Source organism: Zingiber officinale, chromosome 1A, assembly GCF_018446385.1.
Source record: "Zingiber officinale cultivar Zhangliang chromosome 1A, Zo_v1.1, whole genome shotgun sequence".
Taxonomy (NCBI): Eukaryota; Viridiplantae; Streptophyta; class Magnoliopsida; order Zingiberales; family Zingiberaceae; genus Zingiber; species Zingiber officinale.
The window spans coordinates 176979633-176985663 of NC_055987.1; positions in this window are offsets into that span (position 1 = coordinate 176979633).

The following is a 6031-nucleotide window of genomic DNA, read 5'->3' on the forward strand; positions in this document are numbered from 1 at the left end:
ACCCATTTAGGCTCATGACCTGTATGGGTCAAACCATGATTAGGGATGACAACGGATCTGGATTGGGACAGGTTTGGCTAGATCCGGAATATGCCCCACCTCCCTTTAGACCCCCCAGCCCCGCCCTGTGAACTCGGCAAGGCGGGTCCAAATTAGATCCGCTAGACTCGTCATATTTAAAATATATTTATTTCAATATTAAAATATTATAAAATAAAATTTTAATTAAAATATTAATTATTAAATATAAGAACATTTATAATTATATTAATAAACTATATATTTATTTATATATGGGTCCGGGAGGCCGATCTGATTAAATTCAAGACTTGCTTTGGATCCGTTTTAGACTTGTTTAGACGAATCTAAACCCATCCTACCAAGATAAATTTATTATGGGGTCGAATTTAAACCTATCATATTATCATCCCTAATCATGATATGCTTGGATTGACTTGTGAGTAAAAAAAATTATCTTTAAAACTTAAAATTAACAATTAATGTGGAAAATTTAATTTGCTCGTAAAAAAAAATAATAATCTCAGTTAGCCCAATATCTTTTGATTACATCCTCTATTTAAATAAAAAAAATATTTATAAATACTCTGTAGCTGGGGTTCAAATCATAGGTACCTGAGAGATAATCTGAATGTCCTACCATGACATATGATCCTGGAGACATGCAATGGATTTGAAAGTAACTTCATCGTCTTATATCTTATGGTATAGATATAATTCAGTTGAAAAAACAACCATCAACTTTTTTATTCAAGAGCAAATCCATTAAAATAAATATATTGTAATACTAAACAAGTTGAAAATTTAATAGCATGTTTATGCAAGTCTGTCACAAAACATATGTGGATCTGTGTAGGCCATAACAAAAGGGTGAATTATCTTAGGGGGTGTTTGGTTGATGAGTTTGAGAATGAGAGAATGGAATAATAGTAAAAGATAATGTTTGGATTGTGGGTTTGGAAATGATATTTTGAGAATGATTACTAGATTTATGGGAATCAATCAAGCACATATAACTTGATGAGTTTCATTTCCATTCTTATTCTCATTCCACCCTACTATCAAACTCATATCTAAAACCATTCTCATTATTTAACCAAACGCCCCTTAAAAAAAAGTTAATCAAAGTATTTTACTAATTGAATCAAATAAGGATACATTATTAATTTAAACAAAATATTAACATCAATAACAACTTTTAAAATAATAAATAAGAAGATTATAATATAGATAGTTGTTAATATAAAGTAATTGAAAGTATATTAAAATTCTTTTTCATTAAAAATGAAAAAAATCTCCACTCTTTGATACTCAAAATAGAGACAGAACCACATAAGAGTTGTCTTGGATTATAGCTTGACCCTTACTGGCTCTATATGCATTAGAAATTATTAAATTATATAGTATTGAATTCTACTCAAATATCCTTAGTTAAAATTAATTTTTAAATGTTTTCTTAATTATATTATTCTTAATTATTAATCATACTGTATAGATAGATAAATAAATAATAAATTGAATCATCCAATACGAAATGAAGATGCTGATTTAAAATCAAATTTGCCCCTGTAGTTATAGTGCAAGATGTCTAGTTGTCGTCTAGATATTCGTAATTCGATTTCGAGTTATGATGTATTTATAGAAATTTTCCTTTAAATGGGGCGTGGATGTTGAGCTTTTGGATCGTCCGTTGTGAACGCTTCCCGTTTACCTGGTGGCTAGTAGAAAACTTCTGTGGGATCGGGGTAGTTATCCCAGATTAGACGTTACATGATCTGATTAATCATTTTTTGATTTAAAATCAAATTTGAGTCCAACAAAATACATTGAGCAGGTGCGAAGATAAGAAATATGTTGATCCAAATCAGAGTTAATTTAAATTTGATTTGGTAAAATTATGACTGAACCAAATTTAATTTGATTAAATTAGTTCGATTGATTGATTTAAAATGAATTAAGAAATTCTTAAGTAAACATATTCTTCTTTCTTTTCATTTTATTCTTTTCTACCTAGGCAACCTCACTCCTACTATCTCACACCCAAGTCTCTACATACTAACTTCTTCTTATAATCCTCCCTCCTTCATAGGGATGGATGTATGGCCTATTAAGAGCGATAGTCCAACTTTTTTATTATTATTATCTATATAAATTATATTAGGTACAAACTTAACATGAAGTGAAGGCGCTGAATAAAATTGGATTGACATCGAATAAAATCCATTAGGTAGGTGCGGATATAAGAAGTATATGCAAATACCTCATGATAGTTTTGATGTGGTTAACCAAGTCAAGTTATGTTCTATTATATTTTTAATCCATGTGTCTAAGTGTGCAGGAACTTAGGAGCATAGGAGGGCAAACGAAAAGACGCAGCTGGCGAGAAGGATGGCACGGGAGAGAGTCGATGGGCTCGGTGCGTTCGAGGGACGAGGTGCCGCGGAAGAGTGTTGGCGAACGAGAAGGAGACACACGGTGTTTCCGATGGACAAGAAGCCGGAGTGGAAGATTGCTCGAGAAGGCCGGAAGATGGGTTCCGGTGAGCCCTATTTCGGATAGCCGAAATCACCTAAGCGAGCGGAGCCAGAGCAAAAGACCGAGAGGAAAAGTCAACCTACGGTTGATCGTGCTCCAGGCTCTTGGATTGGGTCTGGGCACTAGGATCACCTGGGCACCCCCTGGGGCGCTCGCCCCTAGGGAGCTGGAAATGCACAGTCTAGGTGCTTGGAACCCTTCCGGGTGCTCAGAATTGAAAAGTTAGCCAAACGTAACATGTCACGAACTGTCACAACGGGAATAAAATTTTATCCCCTTCAGACACCTGGAACCCTTTCAGGCACATCGATTAAGACTATAAATACAGCCTGGTCCAAGAAGTTAAACACAACACTTATAATCGATTCTAATTCAGTTTAACTTTATAGTTGTGAGATTTGACTATTGTAAGAGGTTTCTCCACCCAAAGGAGACTTTAGTGAGCTTTCAACTTTTTTGGATTAGCAATCCCCTGATTGCAAACCAAGTAACTCTTATTATGTCTCTTCTTTCTTTAATTAACTTATTAATTCTTTTATGTAAATGTTAGTTTAATCAAGTAGTAAAGATCGAGAAAGGTTCGTTTATTATTGTGCAAGCTATTCATTCCCCTCTAATCGATCTCTATGAGTCCAACAATTGGTATCAGAGCCAAGTTCACTTCAAGAGATTCTGGTGCACCTTAGACTAGGGCTTTCCTGATTGAGTAAATAGCCTGCACACTTAGCCAAATATCAGATCATAACAAGACTTAACTTGAACCTTTGACAACATCAAAACTCAGGTTTGATTCTGGTGCACCTTGCACCAACAATCTCCCCCTTTTTGATGTTTGACAACCAAGATTCACAGTTAAGTTTAAAATATGCAGAGTTAAGTAAACAAACATTTAACTCTCCCTCTGAGTTCAATAACTCCCCCTAAATTTACTATGTCTTCCCCTTTGACACACATCAAAAATAGGGGTAATACCAACATGTTTGAAATAGTTTAAGAGAAAAACTAAGTTTGAGTTAGAAAACTTTGAAATTTTTTGAAATCAAGGTTCTCTAAGTATAAGTTAGAAGTTATTCGATTGAAAATAATAGTAAAAAAAAAGGTCTTTTTTTTTATAAAAATCTATAAAATATCTAAGCTTTGAATTATTAAGTTAAAACTATTTGAAAATGTATTTTTGAAAAATTATCTAAGAAAAACTTTGGAAGTTAGAAATTTTTTAAGAGAAAATAGTGAACTAAGTTTTTAAATTAGTCTTTAAATTTTTTTTTAAATCTAAGTCAAATTTTGAAGAAGAAATTTTGAAGCAAAAAATATTTTTAATCAAGAACATTTATAGTACTTTTTTATGAAAATAAGTATATAATTTTTGAAATATTTTTGGAAAGAGAATTTTGAAATATATTTTAAAATCCATAAGTCTAAAAGAAATAAGTTTTGAAAATATGAATTTTGAAAAATTCTATGAAAGATTGGTTTTGAAATGATGTTGATGCTACCTCTTAATTAAATAATCTAAAGACCAAGCGAGATATGAAAAATATATGTTAGACCAACGTTTTGGAGTAATTTAGTTAATTATTTAAGTTAAACTTAATAAAGGTTAGTTTTGAATTGATTAAGATTAATTAATTTAGGATTAAATTTAAATTAATAAAATACGGTGATTAGTTTAAGTTGTTAATCAATTTTAGATTAATTAAAGCAACTTAATAATTAATTGATTAAAATTAATTAATGTTGATTTTTAATTAGATTAGATTAAGATTATTTAAACGTGAATTAATTTGCGTATTAAATTAGAGAATTTATAAATTAATTGATTAAGTTGAGAATTAAATTTTGATTATTTTGAATTTTGTGTTAATTAGATTTGTAAAGTTAATTTAATTAACTTCAAATTAATTAATGATTTCATTTTTGTTTTAATTAAAATAAATTAGGTTTGAGATTAAAAATTTATTGATTTATTTATAATTTATTGTATAAATTAAAGTTATTAAAAATTAAGTTAAGTTTTAATTATTTTAAGTTTAAAATTTAATTAAGTTTTAACAAAGTTTTATTTTTAAAAAATTAATTAAGTTTTAATAAAGTTTTTAAAAGAAATTTAATTAAGTTTTTAAGAAATTTAATTAAGTTTTATAATAATTTTAATTAAGTTTTAAAATAATTTAATTAATTTTTTAATTAAGTTTTAATTAAGATTTAAAAATTTTAATTAAATTTTTATTTAAGTTGGAAAATAATTTTAAATAATTTTAAAATAACTTTTAATTAAGTTTAAAAAATAATTTTAATTAAGTTGAAAAATAATTTTAATTAAGTTTAAAATAATTTTAAATTAAGTTTTAAAATAATTTTAATTAAGTTGAAAAAAAATTTAATTAAGTTTAAAATAATTTTAAATTAAGTTTTAAAATAATTTTATTTAAGTTGAAAATAATTTTAATTAAGTTTAAAATAATTTTAAATTAAGTTTTAAAATAATTTTAATTAAGTTTATAATAATTTTAAATAAGTTTTAAAATCATTTTAATTAAGTTTAAACTAATTAATCAATAAGTTTTAAAATAATTTTAATTAAGTTTTTAAAAAAGTTTTAATTAAGTTTTACAATAATTTTAATTAAGTTTTTTAATAATTTTAAATAAGTTTTAAAATCATTTTAATTAAGTTTAAAATGATTTTAATTAAGTTTTAAAATAATTTTAAATAAGTTTTAAAATAATTTTAATTAAGTTTTAAAATAATTTTAATTAATTTAAATAAGTTTTAAAATAATTTTTAATAAGTTTTAAAAAGTTTAAAATAATTAATTAATAAGTTTTAAAATAATTTTTAATAAATTTTAATGAGTTTTAAAATATTTTTTTTATAAATTTTAATAAGTTTTAAAAAGTTTAAAATAATTAAATTTGAATTAGGTTTGATAATTAATTTTGAATTTAAGTTTGAATTAGAGTTGATAATTAATTATGAATTTAAGTTTGAATTAAAGTTTGATAATTAATTATGGATTTAAATTTGAATTAAGTTTGATAATTAATTATCGATTTAAGTTTGAATTAGGTTTGATAATTAATTTTGAACTTAAGTTTAAATTAGGTTTGGTAATTAATTTTGAATTTAAGTTTGATAATTAATTATGAATTTAAGTTTGAATTAGGTTTGATAATTAATTATTCGAGAAAAATTATTGAACCCATGTTAGATTCAAACTTAGCTTTGGGTTAATCAAGCAGGTGTCCTAAAGATAAGCTTTCAGTTCTGTAGCAAGACATACGACCTACTTGGATATCATTAGACCACTTGCTGAAGGCTTTCCAAACTGTTCCCGCCCAAAAAACTTAATACTAAATTTTGGTCTAACTAACCCATGTTTGACTGGGGTAGCTTCGGTCAGATCCACTAAGTCTAGTGCACCAGGTTGAATTCCATATTCAGCTTAGACATACCTTCGACAAAGCTTCCTTGACGT